Genomic DNA, 18,457 nt, shown 5'->3' on the forward strand with positions numbered 1-18,457 from the left:
TAAGACGAAACAGAAGACCTCAACAAACCAATCACAAGTAAAGAGATCCAATCAGTCATCAAAAATCCTACTACCAAGAAAAGCCCAGGGCCAGATGCCTTCACAACAAAATTCTTTCCAAAAAGAACTGACACCATTCCTGCTCAAAGTCTTTCAAAAAATGGAAGAAAAAAGAACACTAACTAAAACATTTTATGAAGTTAGCATCACTCTTATACCAAAACCAGATATAGATACCACAGGAAAGGAAAACTACAGGCCAATCTCCCTAATGAATATAGATGTAAAAATTCTCAACAAAATATTTGCAAACTGAATCCAAAGGCATATTAAAAGAAATACACACCATGACCAAGTGGGGTTCAATACAGGTTTATGCAAGGTTGGTTCAACATAAGAAAATCAATGTAATACAACACATTAAAAATTGACAGTGAAAAATATGATTATCTCAACAATCTCGACAGACACTGAAAAAGCATTTGACAAAACTCAGCATTTTTTTTTTTATAAAAATACTTCATAATGTAGGAGTCGAAGGAAACTTTCTCTGTATGATAAAGGAATATATGAAAAACCCACCACCAGCATAGTACTCAATGTTGAAAGACTGAAAGTCTTCCCCCTAGATTGGGAAAGAGACAAGGATGCCCACTGTCACCACTATTATTCAACATTGTGCTGAAATTCTAGCCAGAGCAATTAGGAAAGAAAATGAAATAAAAGGCATCCAAATAGGAAAGGATGTGGTAAAACTTTCATTACTTGCAGATGATATGAACCTATATTTGGAAAATCTTGGGATACCTGTAACAAAGCTACTTGAGCTAATAAACAAATTCAGCAAAGTGGAAGGATACAAGACTAATGAGCAAAATTCAGTAATGTATCTATATAATAGCAATAGCCTAATTGAAGAGGCAATCAAAAAAAAAAAATTCCATTCACAATAACAACTAAAAGAATCAAGTATTTAGGAATAAAATTAACCAAGGATGTAAAAGACCTCCACACAGAAAACTACAAAACTTTGCTAAAATAAATCAGAGATCTAAATAGGTGGAAACATATTTCCTGTTCATAGATAGGAAGGCTAAATGTCATTAAGAAGTCGATTCTTCCTAAATTGATGCACAGACTCAATGCAATGCCAATCAAAATTCAAACATCCTACTTTGCAGACTTGGAAAAGCTAATTAGCAAATTTATTTGGAAGGGAATGGGGCTTTGAATTGCCAAAACCATTCTAAAAATGAAAGACTAAGTGAGTGGACTTAAACTTCCTGACATTAAAGACTACTATAAAGCCACAGAGGGGCAAAGCAGCATGGTACTGGCACAAGATAGATGTATTGATCAATATAATTGAATTGAAACTTCAGAAAGAGACCCCCAGATCTAAGGTCAATTGATTTTTGACAAGGCCCTCAAATCCACTGAACTGGGACAGAACAGTTTTTTCAAGAAATGGGGACGGGAGAACTGGATATCCATACTGAAAAGAATGAAAGAGGACCCCAATATCAAACTGTACACAAAAATTAACTCAAAGTGGATCAAAGACCTAAATATAAGACCCAGTACCATAAAATTCCTAGAAGATTATGTAGGGAAACATCTTCAAGACCTAGTAATGAGAGGTAGCTTCTTAGGCCTTATACCCAAAGCATAAGCAACTAAAGAAAAAATAGATAAATGGAAATTCCTCAAAATCAAATGCTTCTGTGACTCAAAGGACTTTGTGAAAAAGGTGAAGAAGCAGCCAACAGAATGGGAGGAAATATTTGGAAACCATATATGTGATAGGAGACTGACATCCAGCATTTACAAAGAAATCTACAACTCAATGACAAAAGAGGAACTGCAAACAGATAAAAAATACAGGAAGAGATGTTCATCTTCACTAGCTATTAGGGAAATGCAAATCAAAACCACAATGAGATATCATCTCACACCAATAAGAATGGATGCCATTAAACAAGAAGGCAACTACAAATGCTGGAGGTGTGGAGGAAATGGAACTCATGCATTGTTGGTGGGAATGTATAATGGTACAGCCACTGTAGAAGACAGTTTCACGGCTGCTCAGAAAATTAAATATTGAGTTACCCTATGATTGGGCAATTTCATTTCTTGGTATATACCTAGAAGATCTGAAAGCCATGACATGAACAGACATTTGCACAGTGATGTTCCCAACAACATTATCCACAATTGCCAAAAGATGGAAACAATCCAAATGTCCTTCAACAGTGTGAATGAATAAACAAAATGTGGTATATACATATGATGGACTATTACACAGCAGGAAGAAGTAATGAGGTCCTGAAATATGTGACAACATGCCCCTCCTCTGGGACTGCCCCATCACAGCAACCCCCAGGTGCCACATTTGCTTCTTTAACTGTCTGCTTTGTCCATTGACCTGGCTCTCTCTTAAGGCAGAGCATAGATGTATCTCAATTACTGTTTTACTCTCAGGAAGCAGCCCAGAGCTTGACACTGAGGAGACTCTCATTAAGCATTAAAGAATTCATGAACAAACTACTACCAGTAAATGAATACCCAACATAATGGGTTCCAAGAATCCACAGGGTAATCAGAGATCTTCTGGAGTCTGTTATGAAAAAAACAGATTACAGCCTGTAGAGACTAGGTCATGATGTAGCTCTTCTCTAAGAGTTGTTAAATTTGTCCAGTCACAGGAGTAGACCAAATGCCTCCCTCAAGGCCTCCTCAAACACTGTCTACTCCTAGAGACTGGGCAAAGCACCCATGAATCCCACAAATATCACCCAGTTCTAGGTCTGGGGTGATGTGGAGTCATAGGCAAGCACAAGGAAGGAGACTGACCTTGAAAATTTTTATCTTACTACATGTGAGTAAGAATATCAATAATGGAAACAGACCACACTCATGGAATTGTACCATCAACACCCAAGTGTGGGTAAGGAGCTTCAGGGTGGGCTGCAGCTTCAGTGGTCACCAGAGACATAGGGCAGGATTGAAAAAGGTAGAGTCTGGATAAGGGAAGAGGACAGGAGAGGGAGGTACAAGCAGAGGGGGCAGCATCAGTAAAGATAAAGTATGCAAGTGAACAAGAGGTGAGCAAGCTGTCCATCTTGAGGCTTTGGATGCCCTGAACTGAGTTCCTTATCTGCCACTAACTGCCCACTATGACTACAGGAAACCTAGCCCCTTTGAACCATACCTGTCTCTCCATAATATCCTAATGTCCCCACTTCTGTTCTGCTCCACTTGCCAGCCAACTAACATCAGAATCTTCCTGGATCAGTTCCTCATGTGTGGTTTGGGTAGAGACCTGTTGAGAGAATAGCGTGGGAAACAGAAAGAGATCCCCACAGGCTGGAGGCCAGGACAGCCTTTCAGAAAGTAAAAAGACCTGAGCTAGGTGTAGAACAGCTCCACCTGCTGCCACCAGGCATATGCAAAGCCAAGGCCAAAGCTAACAATAGAGCCAGAAAGGGTCCCAAAAGGAGCAGGTCATTGCTTCCACCTCCAAACATCAATACAAGTGTCTGATATGCTCAATATAGAGATACACAGATACCCAAAGAGTGAAAAATTTCCTTCAGCTCATTGCTAACTCACCTGTCTAGGTGTCTGTTAATTTTAATATGCAGCTTGTGGACAATAACACTCATGTGTTTAGGATAGTCTCCCATAAACACCCTTTTAGATGAGACCAAACTAGCAATCAAAGGTTGGAGCAACAGTGGCATGAGTCACTCTGTGTGGTAGACAACAGAATGATGAAAATTCACATCTCCAGTTGACAAATTGAGAACCAACTCTGTGCCTGGCACCGTGCTTGGCTCCATGGATACTTCTTGCCAGGGACCTGGTTCTTTAGGCTTCAGGGAGTTGACCATCCAGAGTGGATAAAGGATAATTAAAGATGATTTTGATTCTCTCTCCCCACCCCTCCACACACACACCACAGTATATTTCCTGATTTAATATAAACAATTAAACAATTATTTGCCAAAATATTTCCATTAAAAGAACAAACACTTAAGTCACTGACAAAGATGGTAAATACCTAAAGCACAAGGAACAAAAGATACATAAATTGCACCTCCTCAAAATTAAACACTTTTGTGCATCAAAGGGCTTTGACACAAAAGTAAAGAGACAAACTAATCAATGGAAGAAAATATTCAGAAACCACATATCCAATAAGGATTTAATATCCAGAAAATATAAAGAAATCTTACAACTCAACAATAACAAGACAAACAACCCAACTTAAAAATGGGCAACAGACTTCAATAGATATTTCTCCAAAGAGGAAATACAAATGGCTAAAAAGCACATGAAAAGATGTTCAACACCACTAGCTATTAGGGAAATGCAAATCAAAACCACATGATTAAAAACAAAAGATTACAAGTATTGGAAAAGACGTGGAGAAATAGGAAAACTCTTTCATTGCTGGTTGGACTGTAAAATGGTGCAGCCTCTGTGGAAGACAGTTTGGCAGGTCTTCAGGAAGCTAAATACAGAATTATCATATGACCCAACAATGGTGGTGATGAATACACAACTCCATGACGATACTAACAGCTACTGATTACACACCTTGGATGTGGGAAAATAGCCTGAGCTGGGAATGTGTCCTTGACTGCCCTAGCACCCGCACTGTTTATACGAGAAGCATGCAAGTCTTGGATGGTCTGTCCTTGACTTCCCTGTTTTGCTAACTTCCCTATCTTGCTTTCTCTAGCCTGTTAGTAACTCCCCTATTTTCTGTGAGAAAGTGAAGCTAATAAATATGCTGTGGAGCAAGCAGAGGTGCTCTTTGTCTTCAAGGCTCTGAGTCCCCTGCTCCCAGAACTTTATATTTTGTGTCCGTGTTTCATTCCTGCGCCGCCCTGTCAGCAATACTTGGATGGACTGTATGATGTGAATATATCTCAATAAAATGGCTTTTGTAAAAAGAAAACGAGGGATAGATTAAGACATTCCCAGATCAAAAAGAAAAAAAAAAAAAGCTAATGGGCATTCATCACCATAAGACCTGCCCTAAGTGCTTCAGGGCGTTCTTCAGACTGAAAGGAAAGGACACTAAACAATGGGTCAAAACAGCACACAAGAAATAAAAACCTCTAACCATGTGGGTAACGAAAATGCTGATACTACTGAATAGTTCTTTTTGTAATATAACTTCACTTCTTACTTTTTACAGGTCCTATAATTCAAATGTGTAAAAATCAATAGTAAGTTTTTGGTTTTGAACATACAATGTGTAAAGACATAACTTGTAAAAAGTAAAACAAAAAGATTGGGAGAGAGACAATATAGGCACAGTTTATGCATAGGCTATTAAAATTAAGTTCATGTCATACGAAACATTATTGTTATAGATTTATGATATTAAATTTAGCCCACTGATTTATAAATGTTTATAGAAAGAAATGCGAAGGGACTCCAAATGGCACAAAACAAAAAAATCAAATATATATGAAAGAAGACATTATGGAAAGATTTAAGGGGAAAAATACATGACTTACAAACAGCAAACGGCAAAATGGCAGTTTAAAGTTCTGCACTATCAGTACTTATTTTCAGCATTAATGGATTCAACTCACCAGTCAAAAGGCAGAGATTGGCAGAATGGATGAGAAAGCATGACATAACTAAATGCTGTTTACAAGACAATCACCTTAAACTGAAACACACAAGTTGGTTTAAGGTGAAAGGATAGAAGAAAAATATAACACAAACATGAAACAGAAGAGAAAGGGAATAGCTATGCTATTGTCAGATTAAAACTGCTATGACAAAGAATGTTACTATACATGATAAAGGCATTAATTCAACAAGAAAACTTTATTATACATATATATGCATTAAGGGCAGAGCCTCAAAATATATGACACAAATACTGAGAGATTTGTAGAGACAAATAATTAAACATTAAAAGGAGAAGATCTCAATACACCATTTTCAAAAGGGATAGAACATTGAGACAAAAGAGCAATAAGGAAACAAAAGACTGTAAAGATACTGTAAAACAACCAATCCTAACAGATATACATAGAACAATTTACCCTACAGTGGAATAATACACATTCTTTCTAGTGCATGTGGGTCATCCTCTAGGACAGTTCATATGTTTGACTGAAAATCAAGTGTCAATAAATTCAAAAATACAGAAATCATACAACCTATCTTCTCCAACTACAATGACGTGAAGCCAGGAATCAATCACAGAGGTAGAAATGGAAAACTCACAAATCCGTGGAAATAAAACAATGGGTCAAAGAAGAAATCACAGGGGAAACTAGGAAGCATCTTCAGGCAATGAAAATGAAAACACAATGTACCGAAATTTCTGGGTTACATCAAAGGCAGTGCAGAGAGGAAATTTTATACCTGCAACTGCTAGTATTAAAAAAAGAAAGGCTCATCTCTTCAGGAAGATGCAGGAGGCAGGACCCACCCAGACCCTCCTTCTGCTCTCAGCAGGCGAGAGTTGTGAACAGCCCCCTCCGCGGAGAACACTGACCTTGCCGGGGGCAGCCGGGCTGGCGCAGTGCGCGCCGCAGTGCCCCCGGCTAGTAGGGGCACCCACGGACGCTGGGGCTGAAGGCTCCAGGGAGCCGGATGCGGAGCCGGAGCCGGAGCTGAGACAACCCCTCTCCCGGTTCCTGGGCGCCTCCAGCCAGCGATGAGGCCCCAGCTGACCAGAAAACCCCAAAGCAGAGACCTGGAGGGGTGGTGTGGGGAGGGTGAGTGTCCTTGGGGCTTATAGAAGCTAGAAAAGCAAAGCAAATTTAATCTAAATAAATAAAATAAAGTAAATAATACAAATAACTGTGAAAATCATTGAAATAAAAGTAGAAAAAAACAAAATAAAAGCTGGACAAATAAAGAAGGCAGGAAAACAGTAGTAGTGGTTTCATGACTATTGGCTTTTGTTAAAACAAAAAAGGTGAATTTTACCTATGTAAATTAAACCTCAATTAATTAAAAATGTGGTAATACACCCAATGGAATATTATGCAGCCAAAAACAGGAATGGCATTTTGATAACTGTGACAACATGGATGAACCTTGAAGACATCATGTTGAATGAAATAAGTCAGGCACAAAATAAGAATACAAAATATAGATTAACAGGGTGATGGAGTTGGGAGAGGGAATAGGAAGGTACGGTTTAAAAAAAAAAATTAAGAGGAATTTCTGAGCCCTGGAAGACAAAAGATCTGTGGCTAGAACCATGCCTTGCCTCAAAAAGTGAGCATCTGTTCTCCCTCATGTAAAATCATATTTGTACATTTTATCACAACTGTTGAGCACTCTAGGTTTCACTAAATTGGTTTTGGGGAAAAAATACAATCAATGCAAACTAGAGACTATAGTTAACAGAAACACTGTATTATGCTTCCTTTAATGTAACAAAGGCAATATGCCAAAGCTAAATGCCTATAAGAGGGGGATATACAGGAGGGGTATGGGACTCTTGGCATTGGTGATATTGTCTAACTCTTCTTTTACTTTAGTTTAATTCCATCTTTCCTTTTGTTGCTTTTTAGCTGTCATTTTTTTCCTTTCTTTTTCTTTTTTTGTCTCTTTACCTTCTTTGACTTTTCCTCCTTCTCTGTAGAAGAAACGGAGATGTCCTTACGATAGTAGTGATGGTGGTGAATACATAAATACGTGATTATACAGGGAATCATTGATTGTTTACTTAGGATGGCATGTATGGTGGGTGAACAAAACCGTCTTAAAAAAAAAACACAAACAAGAAAAACAAGTTGACGAAGAAACCTTGAGGGCACTATATTGAGTGAAATAAGTCAGTCACAAAAGGACAAATATTGCAGGGTCTCACTGATATGAACTAACTACAATATGTAAACTCATAGACATGAAAGATAAGTTACCAGGATATAGAAAGAGGCTAAAAAAACAAAATGTTTAACTAGGTTGAACTTAAGTGTTTGGAAATGGACAGAGGTGTTGATAGCACGTTATTGTGAGAATAACAGTGCTGAATGGTGTGTGAATGTGGTGGAAAGGGGAAGCTTAGAGTCACGTGTGTCACCAGAAGGACAGTTGAAGGTTAAAATATGGGAATGTATAGAACAGTGAATCTCGTGGTGGATAATGTCCATGATTAACTGTACAAATATTAGAAATCTCTTTCATGAACTAGAACAAATGTATGACAGTATAACTGGAAGTTAATAATAGAGGGGTATATAGGGAAAAATATACCTATTGCAAACTATGTACTACAGTTAGTAGTATTTTAACATTCTTTCACCAACAGTAACAAATGTACTATACCAATACTATGAGTCAATAATGGAGGGGGGGTAGTTAGGGGTATAGGAGGATATGAGTTTTTTGTTTTGTTTTTTTTTTCTTTTCTGGAATAATGGATTCACAGCTGTATGATGGTACTGTGGGCAACTGATTATGCACTTCGGATGATTGTATGGTATGTGAACAACCTCAATAAAATTGAATTTAAAAAAAGAACTGAGCATCAAAGGCAAAGAATCCTGGAGACACTGATGCACAAACTCTTATCAGTGATGGAAAAGGCTTAGGCTGGTGGCAGCCTCCCTCCCTACACGCAGTGTTCTAACCCCAGGCCTGTTTCGGGTGCTTTAACCATAGGGGTAGAGAAAAAGTGCTGAATGGAAATCCCACAGTTAGTTCCCAAGAGAACAAAGCATGACCATCAATACCATCTGCTAGTGTTGGGCCCTTGAAAAATTAGGTAGAACTTGAGTGAAAGTGACAAAGTAATTCCTGTTTCAGATTAGCCAGGAAGAAGGACTATAGATTTGGAGACCTTATGTTCTGTTTTCTGCCTACTGCTCAGATATCCAGACATCACACTCTTTTACTCACAAAAGGGATCAAGTTTGTCAAATAAATCCAACTATCGGACTTCTAGCTCCAATCAAGATGGAGTAGCCCCATTCCTTGCTAGTCCTTCCTCTTACAACAAAAAACTCTGGACACCATACAACAAACAAATATAGGAAAGAATATGAATGGTGGAAAGAAAAAGGTGACTTGGTTAGGGACCTCAGGACTTGAGGGAAAATGTGGCAATGAGTTCCTTGTGTCTCCCACATATCCCAAGTGGGGCGCTAGAGAAGACTACAACCAAGAACCAACAGGTGCACAAAAAGAAGCCTGCCCCGCTTGCCAAATGACCAAGAAAAGGCACAACAAAAACATTTTTGGTAATACCCACACACCCAAAGAACAAAGGAAAAGCTGCCCAAGTTTTTAGCTGGGCTGAACAGGGATCTGAATGTCCACCCCAACTGGCAGCAACAAGCCAGAGTGTGGTGGCAGGGGTTTGTGGTCTTCTATTGTAGGGGTGGTGTCAGCAAGGCCCATTTGGGACATGAACTTCCACCCTCAAACAGCAACAGTGAGGTAGAATGACTCAGGGCAACGCAGTGCTAGTCAGACCTTTGCATTCCCACCTCTGCCCACTTGCTCCCTGGTATCGTAACCAAGAAGTCTGGATTAAAGGGATGATTATGATTACTGAATTATTGAATAGACATTCTATTTTACTTCTTGGTATAGCAGAGTAGATAGAGGGAAATACCTGAAATCTCTGAACTGTAATTCAACTGCCTTGATCTCTGATTACTGTTATAGCCTTTATCTTATGCCCTTGTGATTCTAAAAACCTTGTGACTTTCACTTGTACCCAATTTATCCAGTTTTTTGACTTCAGAGTCTTATGACTACTAAAGAAAACCCCCAATGTTTATTAATAAAGGGCCTTGGGTCAGCCCAGAACTAAACCACCACAAGTCCAAAGTTACTTTGATAACCGAAGCTGGAACTAACCAAAATGGGGTTGCCTGACATGCGCAGTAGCAAGACTTTAATCTACAAGTCACCAATACCTCATTATAACACTAAAAATCATGCCCATCATATTAATTCTGCCATTTTCTTACATACATTCTGTGATTAAGCATATAATCAATCTGCCCATGTTCAATCCTCTAATTACATCATCTGGGACTTTGTGCTCATTATCCTAAAACCTGCCCATCTTTTAATACTACAAAACTATCAGAATTATTGCAATTTTGGGGAGACAGATTTTGGGCAGATAGGACATCTGCCCTCCTGCTTCGCACCTAGCAATAAAACTCTTTCCCTCTTTAAAACCCCGGTGTCTCAGGAATTGGTCATTTGAGAGCACTGGCCAAAGAATCCACTGCCTTAGTCCATTAACAGTATCAGCAAGATCAAGCAGAGTTGAACATATTCTACCTGTCAGCTACCAGGTAGGCTTGAGGAAGGGTGAGGAGAGGTGAAACCAGCCAAGTCCCTATTTTGTGCTGGGATGTTGTCATATAAGCCCAGCAGGGAGCTGAACATCTCCCTCCAACTGGACCTGTATATTACACTTCAACAGGGTGACTGCAGGCAAAGAGAAGTATCAACAGAATGTAAAGTCACATAACGTAGTACTCAGTGTCCAGGGCACAATGGAAAATTACTTGTTATACCAAAAGCTCAGAAAATTTCAACGTGAATAAGAGAAGACAATCAATAGATGACAACACTGAGCTGACACTGGTGTTGGAATTATCAAGAAGGATTTTAAATTGTGTTTGCCCTAATTGTTAACAAAAGGCAGATCAGCTTCAAGCTTCTACACTGTTTTTGTTAAACCTGCTATAAAAATTAGTTCCAAATATTTTCATTTTAAACAGAAACATATCAAAACAATTCAAGCCTCTGGGTACTTTCCTAAATTTTGCCAATTCTTTGGAACAAGTAATACCCTACTTTGGAATTTCAGCAATAAAAATTTGAAGAATATCTAAACTAACCCTATTTAACTGAATCAAAGCATTTCAGACTTTGAGATATTTATATTTGTGTTTCAAGTCACTTCTTTACTAGGGTCTATGCCCTAAGTAAACACTTCATGTACATCATCCTTTATTTGCTACCTGGGATTTATTGGCATAAACAACTCACCCCAAAATACATCCTCATTACATGAATCAATCAAATCACTGGGTTACTTGTGGGACAGTGATGGTATGTGAGATGGCCTGATCAAATTCTAGGGCCAATAACACAAAGCAAAGAAGGCAGTTACTAAGTAAGTCACAGGCTCAACCTTATGTAAAAGTTTCAAGAACAATGCACAGACAGATCTGGATTCTGTGTTAATAATTGCTCAATACCTGTACGGGCATGAATATATGTTTCATATACTGTAGATATTATATAATAAGATAGCAGCCAACTGATCACTGAACTAAATCTTTCACTGAATACACATTTTGAAGATACTACCTGTTCCAGGCTTGCTATCAAATACATTCCTATCTGAGACTAATAATCTGAGATACAAAGCCTAAGAGATTCCATTGTTAGCAGACTTGCCTTACAAGAATTACTAAAGGAAATCCTTCAACTTCAAAGGAAATGATACCAGACAGTATCTTAAATCCACTGGAAGAAACAGAGCAATAAAAATGGAAACTATGTGAGTAAATGTGAAAGACAACATAAACACACTTTTTTCTTTTAATTTCTTTGAAAGACATAATATTTCAGGGTTAGCCTGAAGTTGACTGTGATAAATTAAAGATTGATATTGTCACCCTAGAGCAACCATTAAGAAACTAAAAATTATGTAGTTAAAAAAATCAACAGAGGTATTAAAATGGTAAACCCAAACAAAATATTTGTTTAACACGGAAGGCAGAAAGGAGGAACAGAGGGACACACACACACACACACACACACACACACACACACACACACACATGCACACAGGCACAATCGTGAGACAGAGGGGAAAACTAGCGAATGGAAACCCATTTACCATAATCATATTAAATATGAATGGACCATCACTCCACTCAAAAGGCAAGTAAAGGTGTTGTACCAGCAATTAAAAATATTCCCACAAACAAAAGCCTAAGACTGGATAGCTTTATCGGTGAATTTTATCAAATCTTTAAAGAAGAAATAATACCAATCCTACACAAACACTTTCAGAGAGAATACTTCCTAACTCATTCTTTGAGGCAAGTATTATCCTGACAACAAAGCCAGGACAAGACGTCACAAGAAAGGATTACAAACCAATATCCCTCATGAACAAGGGTACAAAAAAGTCTTTATGAAAAAATTAGGAAACCAAATTCAGCAACATATAAAAAGAACAACAAAACATGTCTGGAATTTATCCCAGGAATGAAAGGTTCATTTAATATCTGAAAATAAATTAATGTAATACACTAAATTAACAAACTAAGGAAGAAATACTATGATCATCTCACAAGATGCAAAACCAGCATTTGACAAATTCAACATCCTCTCATGGCAATAAACAACATTGATGGCATAGGAGCCAAGATTTATTGAGTACCCATGCCACTCTGTGCAAGTGCTTTTTATTTAGGTAAATTGCCTGAAAATCTCACAGGTAAAAAATGGCAATTTTGACTTGAACCTTGACCTGTCTGACACTAGAGCCCATGATTTTTATATGCTACTTTCTGCTGAAACAGCAAGGTGTTTTCCGACTGAAGAATTGTAAAAGCCACCAGAATTCACTGCTGATAGAGTCAGATAAAATTTGTAAATTGGAAAGACTTTAAACATAGTTTCCAGCTCATTAGGCTTTTACTAAAAAGAGTGTTGATAGGAACAAGGATGGGAAAATAGGAATATACTGAGAAATCGTCCTAATAGAAAAGTGTACATGGAAAATACTTCTCAAGAACTGGGTGGCCTTAACATACATCCTTGAACAATACTACAGAATCTAGAAGTATTAAACTTATAGCCAAATTATTTCTAAGTTGGAAGTAACTATGTTGGCAGTACTTTTTATGGCTCTAGTATGACATAAGGCTGTGATAGAAATTTGACAATGGTAAATTTAATCTGAATCCAGTCTTTCACTGACTTGTCTTCCTCCAGTGAGGAGGCAGATTCCATAAATCTGGGACTTGGACTCTTACAGGCTCTTTCACTTTTTTCCTGTGCACTTATATCCTGGCTGGCTCAATTCCCCCTTAAGTTCTCATCTTAACAGTTACCTCCAGAAGACTTCCTTGTGGATTCCTGCATTGCTTGTACTTTGGTTTTATCATAGAACTCGTTACATTGTACTGTAATTGCTGGGAATTGTTCCCATCACCCTGTAGACCGCACCTTGTTCAGCTTTGTATCTCCAGCATACATTCCACTGCCAAGCACAGAGCAGGCAGCATACAGTAAATGGATGAATAAATGAATGCATTTTGGACTATCATTATATACTCTTAAAAATGTCTCTACAGGGTTTAGATAATAGTCCAGGAGTTTTCAATTTTTATTAAGCAAATCAATTCCCTTGTTCATAAGAAAACCTATGCAAATGTCCAATATGTAAGAGACTGATGTGAAGCTGCTCTGGAGGAAAGAGAGGCTAGTGGGGAAGGGGAGCTTGAGGAGAGTAGATGGGCTCCAGTAAAAACCTTTGGAAATCCTAGGATTCACAGAACCCAGTTTCAAACCACAGCTTTAATCTATTGCAGAAGGAAGAAAGCCAATAAAAATGAATACAGGAAAGAAAGATACATTGTGTATTTTACACTTTCCACATTGGGTGTTGTGTTGTTTTTTCTTTTAAGTCTTTGAGAGCCTCCTGGCTTAGGACATGTTGCCTAGAAAGCTAAAATAAAATAGCTAAACCATAATGGGTAGGAAGAATCCTTAAAATTACAAACCAGAATTCTTCCCATTTTATTTACTCTTCTACTCACCTTCCAAGGAGGGAAAAAGTCTTCTCTGGATAAGACCAACTTGGATTAAACTGGAAAATACCGAAGCCCTTTTGAAATTCTATTGTTCACAAAGCCTTATAAATAAAACTTTTGCAAGAACTGATCAGAAATCTGAAAAAAAGAAAAATAAGAGAGCAGAACTATACTATGATTTAGTTTAGCTAGCTCTGAATATGGTGTCTTTATCTATTACAAACATGGATTATAAAGAAGCCAGAGAAAAATGGCTGTATAGACACGAAATGTGTGCTCAAATGTCTAATGCTTTCTTGCTTTAAAATTTTAAAATCTTTGTGATATAGAAAAATCAATAAAATAAGAGAATTCTGTCAAGAATTTCAATTTGGAGAATACATACTTACAGTCACATTTACTTTACTTTATAGTAAATAGATAAAATAATAAGTGGGCAGACTTCATCCTGGAATTTGGTTTAAACATTTGCATTTTAATAACTCAAATAGTTCATTATTAGCTTGTTTGATTTTTTTAATCAAGTCATTGACGTATAAGCAAAAAATGCACTCACATCATCTGCAATGCCAAAGATCTTAGATGTCAAATATTTGAGTACAACAGTTCCAAATAACCAAAACATCCCTAGATAACCTACAAAAGAAAAATGAAAAAAAAAAACCAAAACAAAAATAACTTGATATTTCCTATAACCATTCCATAGATGTCGCCTAGAAAGAAAAACATCAATGTTTTAATCAAGCATGAAAAACCTCCATAACCAGAAAAAATGTAAAAATGCACCTTAAATTAATCAGAGTATTGCTCCAAAATTGAGACAGTAACTAAAAATAAAAATATACACACCTGCTATTAATGTCACATCAATAGATTTTATAGGAGATTTATACAGCAATTGTAGTTAAATTCCCCTTTCACTAATAGTTTCTTACTAATGAATGCATGGCCCCCAAAACATGGAGAAAAATAAATAAACCTGAATTCTTTAACTACCTATCCAATATTAATCTTCCCTGGCTTCAGGCAAAGGGCAATTTGACACATTAAAATTGAGCCTTAATATGTTAGAATGCTGTTCAACCCACTGAGATCATTTCTTTAAAAGTAAAGCATAAAACCACTAGCATATTTTAAAGAAAAACTTATGCATGTGGCATCATCATGTGATAATTTCCATGTTCACTGATTCTGAGAAATAGCCCTATTATACCCAAAGTAGATTAGGTCAGTTAGTGATTTTTGAAATGTCAAAAACAGAATTGCCATACATAAATTTCTATGACTAATTAAACATATATGATTTACCTAAGAACCAGGAGTTATATGCTAATTCAGAGTTTTAGACATCATCTAGGCATAAGATTTACCTTAGGCTAATAATTATTAACTCTTAAAATAAAACTACAGGAGATTTTAATAAGAGTAACAAAATGCTTTTCCGTCAAATCTTAAGTCTTTCCAGGTATATATACTCCCAAAGTATATGAACTATATGGATAAAAAGCTACTTCAAAGTTGTCAAAAATATGCGATCAAAAGATAAATACTTGGATCCAAATTAAATATTTTCAGATGTTTTTCAATATCTGAGAACACAAGATGTGATATGAATCAGGTTTCAAAGTTGTAGCTATAAATAAATATGTTCAAATGTGTCTTTATACTTAAATATTCATAAATATTCTATATTCTGTTACCATTGACATCATTTATTTTTATACACCAAAATAAATGAGATATATGTAAACATTCTTAATTCCTATTGAAGACACACCTAGGAGGCAACCTAGAGTCTAGGAGTAGCAGTGACCAGACACACTATGTATGCTCAATTGAACTGAAGACAAATTTCCCACAAAATATACTTCAGGTTGATTTTATTCATATGAAACATTGAATTCAATGGCTTCCCTGTATACAGCTACTAAAAGTCACATTTTCTCCTGGGTAACAGCAGTGCTTCCCCATGCAGGCATATAAAATACAGTGCAAGTACACTGTCACATTTCCCAGTTCAGGACAGAGTTCACTGATTTAAAGAACTGTACTTATTAATCCCAAAGCACATAAGTCAGCTAATTATTATTATTTTCTGGTTGAAAACACGGTATCACCACATACTGTTAATGTCTGTGACTAAATATATCCAAGTCACACAATCAAAAGAGGGTGGTGATATTTCTGTCAAAGATGTGTAACTTGAATGTGATCATGTAAAAGTGTCACAAACACAAGCTGAGGGGCATTCTACAAAATAAATGGCCGGTGATCTTTAAAAACGTCAAGGTTTTGAAAGTCAAGGAAAGACTAAGTGCTTCCAGATTGACAGAGACAAAAGAATGATGACAAGCAACAAAATCTGATTCTGAACTGGTTCCTTTTGCTATAAAAGGCATTTTTAAGCAAATGAGTGAAATTTGAAGGTTTGAGGACTAGATGGTACTATTATATTGACGTAAATTTCCTGATTTTGATGAACGCTTTGCAGTTATTATAGGAGAATATCCTTCTTTATAGGAAATATAAACTATTTACAAGTGAGGTGACAACAGGTGAGCAATTTACTCTAAAATGCTTCAGAAAAAAGCTCTGTACTATACTTGCAAATTTGTTATAAATGTAAGATACTTTTTCAAAAGAAAAAAAGAAAAAAAAATTCCTCACAAACTAGGAATAACGGGAAATCTTCTTTAACAAAGACATGCAAAAAATATAGCAACACTAGGATTCTCTTTTAAACTGCAACGCTCATTCTCACTATTTATAAACAATCCTTTCTAGAGGTCCTAGGCAAGACATTAAGTTGACCAGAGATTACCATTATTCAGAGATTAAATTAATCTCTAAAAACCCCAGAGAACCTACAGATAAATTTTTAGAATAAACGAGATTATTATTTATTTTTTTTTTGAAATTAGAAAAGTATACAAACAGGAGAAGTTTCATAAAGTTTAGAATATTAATATTAGTAACATCTTTTCATCAAGACACTGTAAAGAAAGTGAAAACCAAGTCATAAACTGGGATAAGATATTTATATTAACTGACTAAAGCATCAGTACCTAGCTATATGCAGAATTACAACTCATTTTTAAAAGGACAACGCAGATGAAAAATAGGAAAAAGACATGAAAAAGCATGTCACAAAAAAGGAAACACGAAAGGCCCATGAACATTCCAAAACGTGCTGATTTACAAAAAACAAGAGAAATGCAAATTAAGGTTACCAGATACCATTTTACACTTACCAGATTGATAAAATGAAAAGGATATACAAAAGCATTAAGTATTATACATTGCTGTTTGAAGTGGTTCTATCATTTTGTAAATACAATTTGGTATTAAATTATGATGCTGAACAATGCCAGAATTCACTACCCAGCAGGGAAATACCCCAGAAGAACTGTTAATGTATAATCCCAGAAGACATGTGTAAGAATCATCTCTGTTCCTTCTGCGTCCCTCTTCCTTTATTTCCCCCTCTACTCTGGTGTCTCTGAACCGTCGGATTTTCAGTGACATGACAAGCGAGATGCATCTAGCACCTGGGTCTGCTGACCTTTGAGGCTAGGACATAGCTGGGCCATTCTGCTGGGGAATCCCAATCTACCAGTTTTTTCTACTGAACTGGGAACTGCAGCAGAGGAGACCTCCTTTCCAAGGAACCTCAGAACAGGGCTCTGCCCCCCCATTCACTGCATCTCTGAGCTTCTCTCCTGGAGCTCATTTCCTAGTCACTGGTGGAGCAGGCGGCCATGCCTTCCAGCCGCACGGGTGGGGAGAGGGCTGGGGTCTCCTCCTTTTACAGCTGCATTCTCATGCGCGATGCCTCGAGGCACTGGCCTCCACCCCGCAGACTTCTAAGGCAGCGACTGCTGTCCACCTAGTTCCAGCTCCACAAGATTCCAACCTTTTTGCCCTAATGTTTTTTTGCCTTTATAAAAACCTTTTCCTATCATATTAGAGGGGTCTCAGAAGGAAGAGAAGGTAAATCTGTCTTATTTAACAAAAGACTGTCTATACTGAATTCTAAACTTTGCCAGGGTTGAAAAGAGACTTGCCCAATTGGGGAAGCCACTTTGTTGAGATGTAGTAGGCCAACAATCCCGGAAGCCTGCGTTTACACATTTGGTTCCTCCCGGGTCGGAAAACAATTCCACTCTTGGGACTGGGTCACCACATGGCAAACACCCAGAGCAGATTTTCCAAAACCACAGATGACCACGCTGAACCTGTTAGAAACAGTTCAGGAACTAAGGGAACTCTGCCTGCATATCCTTCAAGATGGATTGTTTTCACATGCCCCATCAATTGGGTTGAAGTTCTACCTAACGTGTTTCATCAAATCTACGATACCATAGTTTTAAAATGCACTACTGTTTCCTTTTCCTAAGTCACCAGGAAAGAGAAAGTGCTGCCGATGAACACAGCATTCATTGTGAGACTCAGCCTGATTTATTAGAGATGTTAAAATGCAAAGAATATGCATATTAAAACCGATTAAATATGGCGGTTCATTCGTCATTTTTCTAACCTTGATAGTCTAGGGAGATGAGCTTCTGCGCCTGAATAGGCTCCTTCAGCCCCGGAACAGGTCGGCCGTTCTTCCCCCGTTCTCAGTGGTGAGAATAAGTTACGACACCGGAAGCGGGTTCCTT

The 18,457-nt window shown here is 37.4% G+C and overlaps 1 protein-coding gene across 4 annotated transcripts in view; it reads right to left on the reverse strand.

Annotated features, from left to right (window-relative positions):
* The window catches only part of LOC119524558 (zinc finger protein 596-like), a 79,501-nt gene extending 61,048 nt beyond the window's left edge, over nt 1-18,453 (reverse strand). For 2 of the 4 annotated variants that reach the window (XM_037823248.1, XM_037823244.1), the window contains exons 1-3: nt 18,334-18,415; nt 14,353-14,432; nt 13,803-13,934 (exon numbers count right to left, since the gene is read on the reverse strand). The gene's annotated coding sequence lies outside the window, so the exon portion shown is untranslated. Of the gene's footprint in view, nt 1-13,802; nt 13,935-14,352; nt 14,433-18,333 lie in introns of all 4 variants that reach the window. The other 2 variants (XM_037823245.1, XM_037823246.1) reach the window with 2 other exon arrangements.
* Between the last annotated feature and the right edge of the window lie 4 nt (nt 18,454-18,457).

The sequence above is a fragment of the Choloepus didactylus genome, assembly GCF_015220235.1.
Source record: "Choloepus didactylus isolate mChoDid1 chromosome 11 unlocalized genomic scaffold, mChoDid1.pri SUPER_11_unloc2, whole genome shotgun sequence".
In the NCBI taxonomy this organism is placed as follows: Eukaryota; Metazoa; Chordata; class Mammalia; order Pilosa; family Megalonychidae; genus Choloepus; species Choloepus didactylus.